Below are 18,120 nucleotides of genomic sequence, written 5' to 3'. Positions count from 1 at the left end.
ACACACACTCGTGTGCGGTTTGTGGAGGTTTTGAAGCGCCATGACTAGACTTGGGTTAATGCAGCTTTCAGCCGAATAAAAAATTGCTTTTCACGGAAACGAAGACTCATACCTGCTGCTATTGGGAGGTGGGGATAAAAAAATTATGGCCTGCACCTCAGTAGGAGGAAGAAGGATAGATTTGTTGAGCATTTGACAGGAAGTGTAAGGGGGCCACAAGTTCACAAGGCCAAAATCGCTGCGATCATTGGAGTCAGAGGTGCACATGTGTTTCCGGAAAAATAAAATTAATTTGTTTCATCAGAGCAACTGCACGTTTTGAGCTGCCGTTCACCTCGATTATGGCGTTTGTGGAGGCGACGAGCGACGTAGTGTAGCAAAACCTGATTCATTCGAGGAGCCGACAAGTTTCCATTGATCGACGGTCGAATCCCGAATGTCCCGTGTCCACTGCAACCTTATTTGACGATGTCGCCAACGACACACGTAGGTGTGATCTGCTGCGCGACTTCATGTTCAACAAAGTACGATGAACGGTGTGCTCTGAAACACTTACGCGTGCACCAGCATTGTGCTCTTTCGGTGGAGATGCCACAGATCACCATCTCTCCTGCTTTAGAGCAGAGAAGCCTCTTCACCCCACGTCCTGTGAAGATTCGTCGACGTCCAACCATTTAGTTCCTAGTCGTAGTTTTACTGTTCTTCTACCTCTTTCCATAGATGCTTACGACAATAGCACGTGAACATTCGAGCAGCTTCGCCGTTTTCGAGATACTCATTCAAAGGATCTGCGAAATAATAATCTCCCATTTGTCAAAGTCGCCGGCCGAAGTGGCCGTGCGGTTAAAGGCGCTGCAGTCTGGAACCGCAAGACCGCTACGGTCGCAGGTTCGAATCCTGCCTCGGGCATGGATGTTTGTGATGTCCTTAGGTTAGTTAGGTTTAACTAGTTCTAAGTTCTAGGGGACTAATAACCTCAGCAGTTGAGTCCCATAGTGCTCAGAGCCATTTGAACCATTTGTCAAAGTCGCTTATCTCAATGGATTTCCCCATTTGCAGCCAATATCTTCGCTAGTGTGATTCCTCGTCCGTGTTCGCTCCGCTTACATTCTTTTGTTACCTCGTCACGTGCCCCTACGCCACCAGGCGGCATCCAACGTCGCGGTGTGTGGTGGTCATAACGTTATGGCTTATCAGCGTGCGTCAAAGTTGGACATAAAATTAAAATACTGAAACAAGTAGTTTTTAAGCCGATCAGAACCGATAAGCATTCGCTTGTGAGTTGTTACTGCGGAATAATTCTCCTGTAACAGTCTATAGATCCTCTCTAGAAAACTATCAGCTACATATAAGGAATCTATATGCATTGTTGAGCTACCTGTTAAACAAGAATAAACAGTTAGTGGTTTGTGGAGATTTGACTGTAGAGTTCTGAAAAGACTCTGACAGAAAAAAATGAACTTGAGTCATTATTTGACTGCTTCAATATGATTTCCGTAGTGAATTTTCCAACTCGGGTGCATCAAGATAGAAGGACTGACTGATATCATTTTTATAGACAGTTGTCAAGCTAAACATTTAATGTGTACCAAATGGTTAATACGCTATCTGATAATGATGCCCAATTGATGAAAATAAAGAATTTAGTACCTTACAGACCTGAAGCATGTTCATACAAAGCAGTGTGGATTTTTAATGATACCACGGTACGATGTTTTAAGAAGAAGTTGAGAGAGTCGGTGGGGGAGGAGGTATATGAAAGAGATGACAATGTGGAATTCAATATACTTCGTAGTAAATCCACGTCTCTATTTGAAAATAGGTTTCCTGAAGAGTTATCCGGAACGCCCGTTAAAGAAACGCGTAAGCCATGGATAACTGAAGACTTTAAAATCTCATGTAAGAGGGAAAGGGAAATTTATATAAAGGCTAGAGTAAGTCAAGATCCGACGTTACTTACATTCTACAAAAAAAAAAAAAAAAAAAAAAAAAAAAAAAAAAAACTACTCGTGTCCATAATTAAAGTTCCAGTTTCGAAATTCTGTAGAATGAGATCCATTGCTCAGGAAAAAAAAAACGAAAATTTGACCAAAAGACGGCGCTGTAAACGTCAGAATATGCACACCAACAGAAGCACCTCACACAGCTGTTCCTTAGCTTGCGTCCGAGACGCCCAACATGACGGTCTCTTTGAAGGATCGCGAGCTGCTAGTAAAAATCTTTTATAAGAATGGTGACTGTGCACTAGTAGCCCTGCAGAAGTTCCGAACACTCAAGCGTATGAGAAATAGCATTGGTCCAATGTTTACTAAGGGTCTGGAGAAAAAGGTTTCGAAATTCGAAAAGGCAGGTTGTTCTTTTGAAGTGCAGTGCAGCAGACGGAGGAAAACTACTGATGTGACGTATGTCGAAGATGTGGCCACAGCACTTCAGGAGGGATAGAGTGCTAGTGTGCAAACATTGTAGTGCACGGGGCATTGTCCGAACGTAGGATAAGCCTACAACCAAGGTGCATAAAATCCTACGAAACATCCTGCATTGCTATCGACACAAAATCACCCATGTTCATCAGTTGCTTCCTACTGAGCTGCGAGAAAGACAGACGTTTGTTCTGGGATTTCTTGTTCGCGTGGAAGTCGACAATGAATGGCCATGAAACATTCTGTGGGCAGACGAAGCCCATTTCCATCTACAACTACATGCCAATATGCAGAACTTCAGGATATGGGCAACTTAAATTCCGCACTCATATCAACCGATACCACTTTATTCTGCAAAGATGACTGTGTGGTGGGGGTCGACGGCATTGTTCATCGTAGGGCCGTAATTTTTCCGAGATGAGTCCTGTATGTCTTGTTATCTGTACCGTCACTGGGAAACGCTGTGAGTGGCTTCTGCGCATCAACGTCATTCGAACTCTTCAAGAGCGTGGATGTATGGGTAGGAAAATTTTTATGCAAGATGTCGTTCCTCCACACATTGCACAGCCTGTGAGGCATTACAGAAAGGCTAGAATTATCAGCCGTAATTTCCCCACAGCCTGACCGTCCAGATCACCTGATCTTAGTCCGTATGACTTCTGGCTGTGGGGCTATTTGAAAGGTGTTGAGTTCAATGCTCCAATTACGAACGTAGGTGAACTTGAGGCACGCATTGAGCAATGCATCCTGAACGTGACCCCCGAGACACTCGATCTTTTGTGGAAAAAGCTGTTTATCGATTTCTACTTGTGGCAAAAAACAATGAACAGTACCTGAACATGTCTTGCGCCAGTCTAATGACAATTAGAAACCGATATCATTATGAGTTTTGTGGGGTTTTTGGTACCATGACAGAAACCGATGTCCTTTAGTCTTTTATGTGGTTATTCGTCCCAGGACATGTTCTACATCCTGGAGGAACTCCCCACTACGAATCAGTTCGAATGAAAGTAAATATAATCTAATCTAATCTAAGGAAAACTAAAAACCGGTATTTTATTGCTTTTTATGCGATTTTTCCTAGCCGATGTGGTACGACCTTCCCGTGGTGGATGTGTAACACTATTATTCAATCAGTCATCTAATTCATAAAAATTGTTTGCCCTTAAAGTTTGTCACCATATAACTGTGATATGCAAAGACTGTATGGAAAGAGCGATGTGTGTATCGTAAGAGTGCTTTTCTAATGTTTGTTTGTAACATATTTATAGCAATATGTGAAATATATAATTTAGTAAATAATATTTTGCCGTGGATTAATGAAATGAAAATGTTCGTGTATGTAATTTTATATATTTGTGCAAGTTCTCGTCTGTATAAAATGGTATAGACTTAGGGACAATGTATAGGATATGTGCAAGGTAAAATATGGAGTGCTTTTGTACTGTACGAAAATTCCTGTGGGAAGCGTAAAAGATGGCTTAGGATTTTGGCGCGTCCGCAGCTCGCGGTCGTGCGGTAGCGTTCTCGCTTCCAGCGCCTGGGCTCCCTGTTTCGAATCCCGGCGGGGTCAGGGATTTTCTCTGCCTCATGATGACTGGGTGTTGTGTGATGTCCTTAGGTTAGTTAGGTTTAAGTAGTTCTAAGTTCTAGGGGACTGATGACCATAGATGTTAAGTCCCATAGTGCTCAGAGCCGTTTGAACCATTTATTTTTATTTTTATTTTTTATTTTTGTGCACTACCTGTATAGCGAGCGGGAACGAGAGGACACAGTCTGAAGCATCAGTGAAAGAGGCAACACCCGGACGGAGCAGGCGACGCATTGGCCGAAATTGTTGCACAATAGCCTCGGATGACGACTGCTCAATTATTGCGGCTTTCGTACGAGCTGTTGGGCTATTTTATTGACGTTAAAACGACTCTAAGACGAATTAATTATTCCACATTTCAAGGAATTTTTACGCCGTACCATGGGTAGTGTAGGCGCCATTACTGTATGCCACACCTAACAACTACAGGCAACAGGCTACGAACTATGCAATACAACTTTAGCGGCAAGAACCATTAATTCAAAACTAACCTTTTTTGAATAATTATTGTGTTAAACATAACACTTGGTTCACCCTGTTTGTTATTCTTCATCATTCACCTGTATAGGGTCCTTCCCTGGCGTTTGATTATTCCGAGTAAACCTGTTATAAAGACATTTGAAGCGCCTTATTCAGTATTTACAAGCACTAATTTACGTCTTTGAATAACTGTCTGAAAATAGGTGTTGTGGAATAACGTTTAAGTGCAGGTAAAAGTAATGTATGATTTAAATAGTAAAAGGGCTGAAACGAAATTTTACTTTAAGTACCGAAGTGGATGTTTTGAGACAAATTCAACATTTTTAATATTCTTACTGTCTTTGTGATAATAAGTAAATAAAAGTGAGTAAATAAGTTTTGCTAGAAGGATGAACTCGTCATGCACAAATACTGAGGTTTTGCAAGTTTAATTTTTGGGTAAATTACAGGTAAAATTCTTTCAGTTATAAATGAAATTCAGTAAAGTAGAAAGGGTTAAAAAAGAAAATTGCTTATGTGGCTCAGTAACACTCAAGTAGGGTTGCATAAAAACACTGAATCACAATATAGAGTGACCACACGCTACCTTTGGCTTTTGACAGAGTATTTGTTAAGAGAAAGGTATAAACAAAGTGTCTTAAAAGAATTTAGATGTGTGTATTATGCTATTAGAATATTTAAGTACTTAATTTGTTGGTTATACAAAATGCAAACATACAAGTCCCTCCTGGCCAAATATTTTTAGCACATAGGCATGATTACAAATTCGTGGCCTTTCTAGATCAAAACTACACTGGTGTCTAAAATTAAAGCAACAAACCTATATTTCCCCATTCTGTGTCTACGTCACGATATAATCATACAAACTGTTAACAGATATCCATACGATCGTGTTCTACACGGAAGATGGCATTTCTGTCAACGGGAAACCACGCAAACCATGACGTCAGGGCATGTATCAAACGGAGTAATGTTTGCCGAGTAGTCCCACATCCACAACCGATGTGTACACAACCACAGAAGGTGCAGTATGACACAGAACACAGGTCTACTATACTCTCCGTGGTGGAGGGCCATAGGAAGAATGAAAGCAGGACAGTCGCAAACTCATGTGGTTCGATGGCTTAACGTGAATTGTTCTGTTGTTTCTCGGATGTGGAGACAGTTTATAGAGACCGAAACTGTATTCCGCAGACCAGGGCAGGGCCGACCATGAGTGACATTAGAAATAGAGGACCGTTATTTGGCTGTAAGGGCATGGTGGTACCGTCTTAGTATTGCGTAGCAACTGGCATCTGACCTCGCAGCATCCACTGGACGTGTTGTATCGAGACTAACGGTATAGAGAAGGCTTCGACAGAGTGGCCTTTATTGTCGGAGATCTGCTGTTTGTGTGCCTCTACGAGTCTTCACAGAAGGGAACGTCTAAAGTGGAGTCGTCAACATGCCACCTGGACAGTCGAACAGTGGGCCAGTGTTCTTTACACAGATGAATCCCAATTTGGTCTGGAGAGTGATTCTCGACGGATTCGCATCTGAAGGGAATGTGGAACACGATTTCGAGTCCCGAACAATTTGGAAAGAGGCCGATATCGCGGAGGATCGCTGATGGTGCGGGCAGGGATTATGTTGACCAATCGAACATCTCTTCACGACATTGTACTGTGAATCGGAAAGGTTTAACTCGTATCAGGTACCATGACGATGTCTTGAGAACTTATGTACGGTTGTTGTTAGGTGCTGTGAACCCAGACGTCGTACTGATGTACGATAATGCTCGATCTTATACAGCATGAATGATTGATGTTCTCTTGGAAAAGGAAGATGCTGCACGCATAGCGTGGCCTGGTCGCTCTCCCGATTTGAATCCCATAGAGCATGTCTGGGCTGCAGCAAGGGTTGCAGCACATCAACATCCACGAACCACTCTCCTAGACTTGATAGCAGTTTCGCGGGAAGAACGGACGTTATTTCCTAAACATGACATTGACGGTGTTATTCACAGCAGCTTGCTTCGTCGTGGTTAGGCCTCTGTTGCTGCCAGAGGTCGTCACACCCCATACTGAGCACATAAACCAGCTGTCGGAATGTGTGTGCAAATCTATTAAGTTGGAAGAAGACGAAGAACATTTTCATCTATTTTTTTTTTTTTTTTTGCATGTTACAGTTGTTTACGTTCTGTATTCTTCACAGTTTTTCTACCTTCCTGACACATGTTAATTCTGCTTTGTGGCAAAATAAACGCAATCTTTGAAAATTTCCGTTTCTTGCTTTAATTTTGGACACCAGTATATATACCATATGTATGTGGGTGTAGTAGCTAAAAGATTTCTGTCTTTCTCAGAACCATATCCTGAAAAGCTATATTTATTTGTGAAGTTATGTTAGGGAGCAGCAGGAAAGTAGTACAGATTTATTTCTTCTGCTTTTCTGAAACTTAACAGTTTCTTTGCCTAGATGGGCTGGCGATCGTAAGTTCATTAGACAAACCACTTAATGAACTTGGTATAGAAAGGTCCTAGATTCAGTATTATTCCATTTTTACTGCGTTTATTTTTAACAGATAGAAAACTCTTAGGAAAGAACTAATAGTCTGATTTCCAGATACACTAATCAGACATCACGGTGAAATCCTGTAAAAGAGGTAACGTATACGATGGTTGTGGAAAGTAGGCAGGTTTATACTACATGCACATTTCCCCGTATAGTGTTACACGTAGCTTTTCCCGTGACAGGACTATTTGTTTTGTTGGGGCATAGTGTTCATCTACATCTACATATGCATCCATACTCCGAACGGCCACCTGACGGTGTGTGGCGGAGGGTACTTTGAGTATCTCTATCGGTTCTCCCTTCTATTCCAGTCTCGTATTGTTCGTGGAAAGAAAGATTGTCGGGATGCCTCTGTGTGGGCTCTAATTTCTCTGATTTTATCCTCATGGTCTCGTCGCGAGATATACGTAGGAGGGAGCAATATACTGCTTGACTCCTCGGTGAAGGTATGTTCTCGAAACTTCAACAAAAGCCCGTACCGAGCTACTGAGCGTCTCTCCTGTAGAGTCTTCCACTGGAGGTTATCTATATCTCCGTAACGCTTTCGCGATTACCAAATGATCCTGTAACGAAGCGCGCTGCTCTCCGTTGGATCTTCTCTATCTATTCTATCAACCCTATCTGGTACGGATCCCACACTGGTGAGCAATATTCAAGCAGTGGGCGAACAAGTGTACTGTAACCTACTTCTTTGTTTTCGGATTGCATTTCCTTAGGATTTTTCCAATGAATCTGCTTTACCGACGATTATAGATGGACTTACCTAACAAACAGAGCCACAACTAATGACTGCCGAAATTGTGCAGATATCACACTGAACATTACGGTTGGTGTAATGTGCAACTTGGACCATAGGCATTATATTGTGGTTCATCTGTCATATGTAGCAGACCCCCGTTTACGCTTACTGTGCCAGCCAGATATTGGTATAATTTTCGTTCAATTTTGGTTTTGTTCCATAACGTTTTCCCTGCATCATTAATATGCTGCTGAGATTTGAGGTCATTCTGGACAGTGGTTCTCATTCTACAGTGCTTTCAAACTGGAATTTTAATTTGGACACCTTGTTTAACACATTAAGGAAAGTCATTAATATGTCTTGACATATGCATGTCTTGGTGGGAATTAATAATGCAGATAGTAAGACTAAAACGATATAGGATACTGCAGAACGTCAGTCAGTGCACAAGGTACCATCAAAATCTAACTAAATGGCAATGTTTTAGTGATAATTTACGTGTTGTTTGTAATTTTTAAAATCATTTTCCGAATGCAGTAAAAATAGGATTAAATGATACAGCTGAAAAAGCAAGAGAATATATTATAAATGTCACTCCATTAAACTTCAGACAGAAGTAGCACAAACATCTTTCACTGAAATTAAGGGGCTCCGGAACGCCCTATACTTGCAATGTTAAAATAACGCTTATAAATTACATCTTTCCTCACAAAGTATTTGAGGTAGGAAGTTGAACTTTTTACAGATTATTTATTGGAATATGGGCTACAACTTAACACAGGGATTTTACAAAATTTTAGTTCAGTTATTAAAGATGATTTTTTTCAATTGTAATGAAAATTCACAACATTTTTTTGCAATTTTTTATTTATATATTCAAAAATATACAGTTTTTTGGAAAAGGCTGTGTTAAATTATGCAGAAGGTACTGTGTAACATTTACTGAAAGTTTGAAACAAATATGTTTGGAAGATCCTTAGAAAACATGAAATTAGTATGAGAAAATAAAAGTTTTGGGAATCGAGCGACAAAGTTTGGATTAACTTTTTAGTGCATTCCAGGTCCATAGGATGGATTATCTTCATCCTCTGCAAACTCCTCCTCCAGCTTCCTCTTGTTCCTCCTCCTGTTTACTCTTGCTTGTATTTCTAGACTCTTTACAGCCCTGTCTGCAGCCCGAAGGCGTTCCTTGTCTAAAGCAAGCATCGCTTGTACCATGTTAGAACCTATCTTCATTCCCATATTTCTAAATACCTTCCACCGTACAATCTTGCCATCATTGAAAGTCGCAACAGTATCATACACACCAAAGTGAATTGTTTCTATTCCAACAAATACTGTCTTGGGGATTCTCGACCATATAACACTATTTACACTTTCATTGGGGTTTTGAGTTTTTCCGTGAATACACTTTTTCAACAGTTCAGGTGCTGCTAAGTCTCTGAAAATAGGTTTTATCGCCTCCATTATTGCATGAGGCAGACTATGCTTATGAGTGTACACTTCACCAGTTAGCAATCCTTTGTTATATTCACACCAACTGTCTTCTTCTTTGGGACACAAGCTATGTTGGGGATTTTCATCGGTTGAAGAAGTATGAAAAAAAAGAGCCCAAACAGCCTTCTTCATTTCGTCGACACTTTGTGTATTTTGCCTAATAGCCATTCCATAATAGTTCTGTATTTTGTCAATTACACTGTCAGTTAACCTTCCCTTCCCATCCAACCCTTTACCATCACTGAGTTTTTGTTTTTTGTACGAAGCTTTCAGTCGCCGAAGTCTTGTTCCCATTCGCTTCTTTACGTGTCCAATACACTCAAATTTCTGCACTACAACATCATCACCATAGGGCTTCAGTCCTTGAACATGTTTGAAACTTTTAGAATCACCGTCACCAAGGTAATTAACATATCGCACTTTATCACACGCCTCAGAACGCTGGAATATACTGGCAACACCAGCCACTTCCATTCCTCCACTACTGCCACTATAGTTAGCTTTGCAATTATTTTCATGCGTACCTTTATATTTTTGTGGACATCTACAATACTTTGATATTACTGCTACATCTAAAACTTTCCCTGTATACATACTGGTGGCAGATACTACACCATGAAGAGATGTGTGTCCCCGTTTATGCCAGGTACCATCGAACGCTGCAGTCAAATCTCTGTTACCATTATTTTCCATTACTGCCTCTTCCACAGCGTTCTTCATAGATTCTATACAGACATCTTCTACTTTAGACCCTATTAATTTATTATAGGTCGTAAACTTGGTTGGGGGATTTGGAAGATTCATGATGCCACAGAAAATTGCACCTGCAGTAGCACCCTTACCAACTGAACGTAAGGAATAAGCAAATCTAATGTTGTGTTCGTAGATTTTGCTACCATTTTCTTCAGTTGCAGTTACTGCAACACTGTTCCAAAAGGTGGTCATGTATGAACACTTATCACATTTCAGTTGTATTTCACTAGCAAGTCCTACGTGCTTTATTATGGAGAGTTCCAGACCAACTTCACTACAATGAATACATTTTACACAGTTTGAAAAAATTACTTTGAGAACCGACATATCAAATATTTCATTCACATCCGATTCGCCCATAAAACATTCATAGTTTTCACTCATTGAACCAAGCTTCTTCTGTGAAGTATTTTCTTTCCCACTTTGACTGCTATGGGCAGGTGTACTTGAGAGGTTAGGTTCACTCACTTGGTTATCGTCTTTACTGTTTACAGTAATAACACATACCTTTGGCTTTCCAACATTTCTCCTTTTCTTAAAAGCCTTCAGAGGATTTCTAATAACTTTACTTTTACTCATTATTATACTTCAACAAAACAGAGACTCAAGAAAGAGAGTTAATTACGAATATTTTCGAGATAACGACAGAGTAAATACACATGAAACAATCGACAATCACACCAGCGATATATATTGAACCATCACAGGTTAGCCACAACACATACTTTATCTCACATCACTAAAATGTACCTGATGAACACGGACGTTAATAAAAACACCATTTGACAGCAGTTTAACAGCGCCACAGTGGGTCACGCCCATGTAGAACACATTTCAAAAAAAATTTAAAAATAGTTGTAGTCTTTGGAATTGAATAAATTATATATCTATTAAAAGGTAATAGTCTGCAGATTCAGAAAACGCAAAAAAGTAAAAATTGAACTTTTCATGATTTTGAGCCTTTCCGGAGCCCCTTAATAGAATTGTAAAAGTTATAAGAAACAAAAGCTCATACGGAGTTGATGGAACTTCTAACACAATTCTGAAAATTTGTTCTAATTTAATAAGTAATGCTCTTAGTAATATACGTAATGCATCACTTGCACAGGGAATTTTTCCAGACAGGCTGAAATACACTCAGGTGGCGAGTCACGAGATACTCCTAATATTGCGTCGGACCTCCTTTTACCAGGCGTAATTCAGAAACTCATGACATGGACTCAACAAGTCGTTGTAAGTCCCATAGAGAAATACTGAGCCATGCTGTCACTATAGCAGTACATAATTGCGATAACGTTCCCGGTGCCGGATGTTGTGAACGAACTGACCTCTCGATTATGTCCCATAAATGTTCGATGGGATTCGTGTCGGGTGATCTACGTGGCCAAATCATTCTTTCGAACTGGCCAGAATGTTCTTCAAACCAGTCACGAACAACTGTGGCATGGTGACATAGCACATTGTCACCCGTAAAAATTCCATTGTTGTTTGGGAACATGAGGTCTATGAATGACTGCAAACAGTCTCCAAATATTAGAAGCCTTAAATAAGAAAATATCACCAGTTCGTCTTTTTTGTTACCTTTACAAGGCGTTTGCTTGCGTAGATCATGTTGTTATATTAGAAAAAGTTAATTTTTAAGAAATCGATGGCTCTGTAAAAAACTGATTTGAATCATATGTAAAGAACAGAATACAGAAAGTTCTGTTGAATAACAGAAACACTGTTGGATGCAGAGAAAATTTTGGTGATTGAGGAGAAATGACAAAGGGAGTACCACAGGGATCAATTCTGGGTCCACTCCTGTTACTTATATATGTTAATGACCTTCCGCTTAACATTCCCCATCAGAAATGGTACCTTTTGCACACAATACTAGTGTTATAAGAAATTGCAGTGGAGAAAGAACTGCATAATAGATTATTAACCAACTTTTTCAGAGAATTACTAAATGGTTCTCTGAATATGGAATCTCTGTAAATTTTAATTAAGTACACAATAAATAATTATAATAACGATAGATCTATCGCATGACGGGGAGTCAATAAAAATAGTAGAATGCTCGAAATTTCTGGGTGTACATTTTGATTAAAACTGAAGTGGAAGAAGCTTATCACTGAGTTGCGCAAACAATTGAGTACAACTACTTTAGCTCCTCATATAATTTCTAGACTTGAAAACAAACGAATCAAAATCTTAGCATATTTTGCACATTTTCATTCAATAACGTCCTAAGGAACAATTTTCTGGGTTACCTCACTACCTAGAAAGAAAGTATCGACCGCACAGGGTCAAGTAGCAAGAATAAAATACTTTTCATCCGCAGTCATCCTGCAGGAGCCTCTCAAACGAGTTAGTCAGTTTAATTGCTCTTTATATATGTATTTGCTAATGAAATTCATCATCTATAAACCACCACAATTTGAGAAGAATAGTGATGTTCGTATCTACAACACTAGAGGAGAAAGTGACCTTTATTACCCATTATTAAATCAGTTAGTGGCTCAGAAACTATTTCAATATGCGCCAAAAAATATTTTTGCTCATTTGATCAAAAACATAGAATGTCTGACCGGTAGCAAAGAAACTTTTAAATCTAACCTGAAATGATTTATTCTGGACAACTCTTTCTGTTCCATAGGAAAACCCTAGTTTTTAAGTGTATGGCGAAAATACAATAATTTCATTAATATTAAAACTAATTGTGTATACATATCCTGTAAACTGACTCGCTGTACACCATTTCGATAAAAGAATCGTTCACATGCTCTGTGGAACATGTAACTAATTAACTAAGTAACTAACTAGGGTGTTCAGGTCCTTTCTTACATTGGTCTGTTACTCAGCATTGCTTACAAATCTTCTCAAATATTATGCAAATGTGTGACTGATTTATGTACATATCTGAGGTATTATTATTAGAGTAATTACAGTTACCAACGTAAATAAAAATAGTGATGGGTAATAATAACAGTAACACTGATGATAGCAGATGTTCAGAATAACAGTATTTGTTGTTACTTTAGCACCTATGAGACCGTGGGTAAAATGGTTAGAGACAGGAGAGTAATGATAGGAGAGACTGAAATGACAGTGATAGTTAACTGTGAAGAAAGAGAATACACTACTTCTGAATCGAGGGCTCTGTAGACAAATGTATCTCCGTCATGTCATAGTGATTGTTAGAGGTGGAGTACCGGAGCAGTAACAAAAGGGCATGAAAATTAATCGACTGCGGTCTTGCATTTCATTTATATTGTTTGTTCCGACTGTATACTCTTTCACGTAACGCTAGCAATTGTAGCCGATACAGTTCCACGCAAGAGAGCTAAGTCATAGTGAATGTTACGAGTCATTCCCCACCCCCCAACCCGGCCCATCCCCTCTCCCACAAAGAAATCAGCTGGTAAAGTATCAGAATTGGTGACAAGTAATGGTGGAAGTTCATTGTTGATGCACGAAACGTGAACTTCTTTACTTTTGGTGTGGTTCATTGCCCGCTGCAAGCCGTTCCATGTATCAATAGCAGAGGAACTCCGTGGCTGTGTATTACATTACTTTAAGAAATACTGGAACCAGCTACTGGTCACAGTATTTTTTCTTGTAACGTTACCTTTGTACTGGACGCTTATTTGGTGGCTTGCGCGCCCGACGTATCAAATCTGTAAGTGAAAAGTGCTGGTGTTGGTGATGAGCGCCTGTCGAATGCAGCGTCGTGTTTTTATTGTCAATGGCTTGAGAGAGAAGGAAGAAAGCGGAACACGATGCTGGCACATGGCTCCATTAGCATATCGCCAAGGGAACCGGTGACCTTACCGTTCCCATTGGACGGTGTCGGGTTTAGCGGTGTAGTGGTTAAGCGCGTGCCTGGAGGCTGAAAGGTCGCGGGATCAAATCTAGATCAGACCATAGAATGTTCCAATCTACCTTTAACATAGCCTTCACGTCTCAGTGAAGATTACCTAGGAACGATACGTGGTTCGGATACCACGTTAAACCGTAGAACTCCTTACAATGGTAGGATTATTTGGGTACGGTACAGAGATGCAAGCCCCAAAGTGGCGTCAAACTGGAAGCGTTGCACTAGGCCGTTGGACCACACGGAGTTATTACTATCTGACACTGAGTTTGCGGCCAGTATACGAAAGGTAACCCAAAGAGGAAACTTCTTCATTGCAGTAATTAATGGAATGCCCCTTTTGCAACTGAACATTGATATTGGAAATTAATATCGTTTGATAATGTTTAAGTAGGAAATAAATTAATTAAGATTAGGCAAGCATTGATAACCGTAGCTCCATGAACCTTGCCGAAGCCAGTAAACAATATCATAGATTACACCTGCCCATAAAGCTAGAGTTGGCTGTCTGATACGGTCGCTCATTACAGGGAATGTATGTCTATACTATTAAAAATGTACATTCAGTTGAGGTTTCCCTATAGAGTAAGAGAAACAGGAACGGTTGACAAGAACAGGGAAAAGAAATACAATACAAAAAGAACAGGGAGCTTTGAGAGCATCGAGTAGGTAAAACAACGAGGGCTAGTAGAAATCCTTGGGTAACAGCAGAGATACTGAATTTAATTGACGAAAAGAGAAAATATAAAATTGCATTAAATGAAGCAGGCAAAAACGAATACAAACGACTCAAAAATGAAATCGACAGGAAGAGCAAAATGGCTAAGCAGAGATGACTACAGGACAAATGCAAGGATGTAGATGCATAACTCACTAAGGGTAAGATACATACTGCCTACAGGAAAATTAAAGAGACCTTTGGAGAAAAGAGAACCACCTGTATCAGTATCAAGAGCTCAGATGGAAAACCAGTCCTAAGCAAAGAGGGGAAAGCAGAAAGGTAGAAGGAGTGTACAGAGGGTCGTTACAAGGGCAATCTACTTCAGGGCAGTATTATGGAAATGGAAGAGGATGTAGATGAAGATGAAATGGGAGATATGATACTGCGTGCAGAGTTTGACAGAGCACTGAAAGACCTAAGTCGAAACAAGGCCCCGGGAGTAGAAAACATACCATTACAACTACTGATAGCCTTAGGAGAGCCAGCCATGACAAAACTCTACCATATAGTGAGCAAAATGTACAAAACAGGCGAAATAGCTTCAGACGTCAAGAAAAATATAGTAATTCCAACTCCAATGAAAGCAGGCGTTGACAGGTGTGAAACTTACCGAATTATCAGTTAATAAATCATGGCTGCAAAACATTAACACAAATTCTCTATAGACGAATGGAAAAATGATAGAAGCCGACATCGGGAAGATCAGTTTGGATTCCGTAGAAATGTTGGAACACGCGAGACAATACTAACCCTACGACCTATCTTATAAGATAGGTTAAGGAAAGACAAATCCACGTTTCTAGCAATTGTGGGCTTAGAGAAAGCTTTTGAAATTGTTGACTGGAATACTCTTTTAAAATTCTGAAGATGGCAGCGGTAAATTACAGGGAGCGAAAGGCTATTTACAGTTTTTACAGAAACCAGATGGCAGTTGTAAGAGTCGAAGGGCACGAAAGGGAAGCAGTGGTTGAGAAGGGAATGAGACAGGGTTGTAACCTATCTCCAATGTTATTCAATCTGTATATTGAGCATGCAGTAAAGCAAACAAAAGAAAAATTTGGAGTAGGAATTAAAATCCATGGAGAAGAAATAAAAACTTTGAGGTGTGTCGACTACATTGTAATTCTGTCAGAGGCAGCAAAGGAACTAGAAGAACGGAATGGACAGTGCCTTGAAAGGAGGATATAAGATGAACATCAAAAAAGCAAAACGAGGATAACGGAATGTAGTCGAATCAAATCAGGTGATGATGGAATTAGATTAGGAAATGAGACATTTAAAGTAGTAGATGAGTTTTGGTATTTGAGGAGCAAAGTAACTGATGATGGTTGAAGTAGGGAGGATATAAAATGTAGACTGGCTATGGCAAGAAAAGCGTTTCTGGAGAAGAGAAATTTGTTAACATAAGAGTTTAGATTTAAGTGTCAGGAAGTCTTTTCTGAAAGTATGTGTGTGGAGTGTAGCCATGAATGGAAGTGAAACATGGACCATAAATAGTTTAGACAAGAAGAGAATAGAAGCTTTCGAAATGTGGTTCTACAGAAGAATCCTGAAGATTAGATGGGTAGATCACGCAACTAATGAGGAGGTACTGAACAGAATTGGGTAGAAGAGGAATGTGTTGCACAACTTGACTAGAAGAATGCCTCGGTTGGTAGCATACATTCCGAGGCATCAAGGGATCACCAATTTCGTATTATAAGGATGCGTGGAGGATAAAAAGTCATAGAGGAAGACCAAGAGATGGATACACTAAGCAGATTCAGAAGGATATAGGTTGGAGTAGTAGCTGGGAGATGAAAAGGCTTGCACAGGATAGAGTAGCATGGAGACCTGCATCAAACCTGTCTCTGGACTGAAGACCACAACAACACCAAGAGGGACAGTTTAATTTCTTTGTAGTCACCATTTAATTGAGAGTAATAATTTGTCTCCATGTGGCTATGGTCCACTGCAAAATAATAGCTAGTGTCCGACACTCAGACGTGAACCAGTCGGCTGCGCATGCAATTAGGCACAAATTCCATTGGTGCAGCGGAGGGAATGGTTTACAACTGTGTAGTATTTTGCACAATGTATTTGCTCAGATTTAGCGATACATCTGAAGAAAACAATGCTGTTCAACTCGAAAGTTTTCCCAGTCAAACTACCTCACGACTTACGTGTAGTAATTTACAGAATTCACAAAAAAGCATCTAGATCGGAGCTATTTTAAGTTAACTTAAGCCTGTTCTCCTCCAGTGTGTTTTATTGCTCTCTGCACTTAATATAAATAAGTGTACCAACACACTACAGGAAAGTTCGTTAAATTTGATTAGTTTGCTTCTAAGGGCCTCGTAGACAGAGACTAAGGAAGCATAGTAGGTCAGATACACTGGCAGGCTGTGCCAAGGAGCCTGTTCTTACTAAAGACACACACACACACACACACACACACACACAAAAGAACAAACAAACAACGAAAGTTCTAATTAAATAAAGCTCTACTGAAAGTAAGTTGCAGAACGCAAGATGAAGTAACAGCTGGTTAATATCGATAAATATTTTACTGCACTAACAAACCGAATTACCTGTTTGCAATGTATTTGCTCAGGCTTAGGTGTGGAAACGTAAAGTGTTACAGGCAGTTTAATATGTCATACTTCAGTGTGTTTCAAAATCTCACCAATATACTCTGAGGATCGATGGCTCACACATAGGATTATTTTTGTTTTGTTTATTAAGGAGTGCATTCTTTCTAAGCGGCGTCTGTGAGTTACACACGTGAGACATTAGTAGGGTTATAAGCCTGAATAACAGGTATTGTATTCAAATTATACTTTATTAAATTTATGCTCGAATAAATTTATAACAGTTGCTCAAATAGTATTCCCAAGCCCTCATCTCGTCACAGCATTGACAATCCACCTCTGTCGACCATGGCGGCATTCTGTTTGGCGTTAAACGTGACATCGATTCACGCAATTCCCTCAGCTCTAGTGACAATTGGAGTAATGTATACCACACTCTTGACATGCCCCCGATGTAAGCACTTACTCGGGGGGTGGGGGTATTAAATCGAACGGCCGCGCTGGCCACGCAGCAAGTACTGCTTGACGTATATAAGGTTCTCCAGAGTTGACGATTAACTATGCTCATGCATCAACTTTGAAATTTACTTGTGATTTATCAGGCCGGAAGAAATTGTTGCGCACTGTAACTGAACTCTTAGGGCACCTGCGAGCGAGCTACACCTCGTCTACAAGCACAATTATCGACAGGAGAAATACAGAAAGGGGGAAAGAGACCCTTTTTGTTTAGATTGATATTTCCTCTGTTACATCAACAACTGGAGATTAATTTCCGCTACAGATGGATGCCCAAAAATGTCCAGCTTCGTAAATAAATGTTAGACTACCTTTTTAAAGCTACCTATATCTTTGTTTCAGGCCGATTCACATTTGAGACAAACTAGACATAAACGAGTCCTCTCAACAAAGCTAGTGTTTATTGGAAAATGACAGAAAA

This window comes from Schistocerca nitens, chromosome 3 (genome assembly GCF_023898315.1).
Source record: "Schistocerca nitens isolate TAMUIC-IGC-003100 chromosome 3, iqSchNite1.1, whole genome shotgun sequence".
Classification (NCBI taxonomy): domain Eukaryota; kingdom Metazoa; phylum Arthropoda; class Insecta; order Orthoptera; family Acrididae; genus Schistocerca; species Schistocerca nitens.
This window is presented reverse-complemented; position numbering follows the sequence as displayed.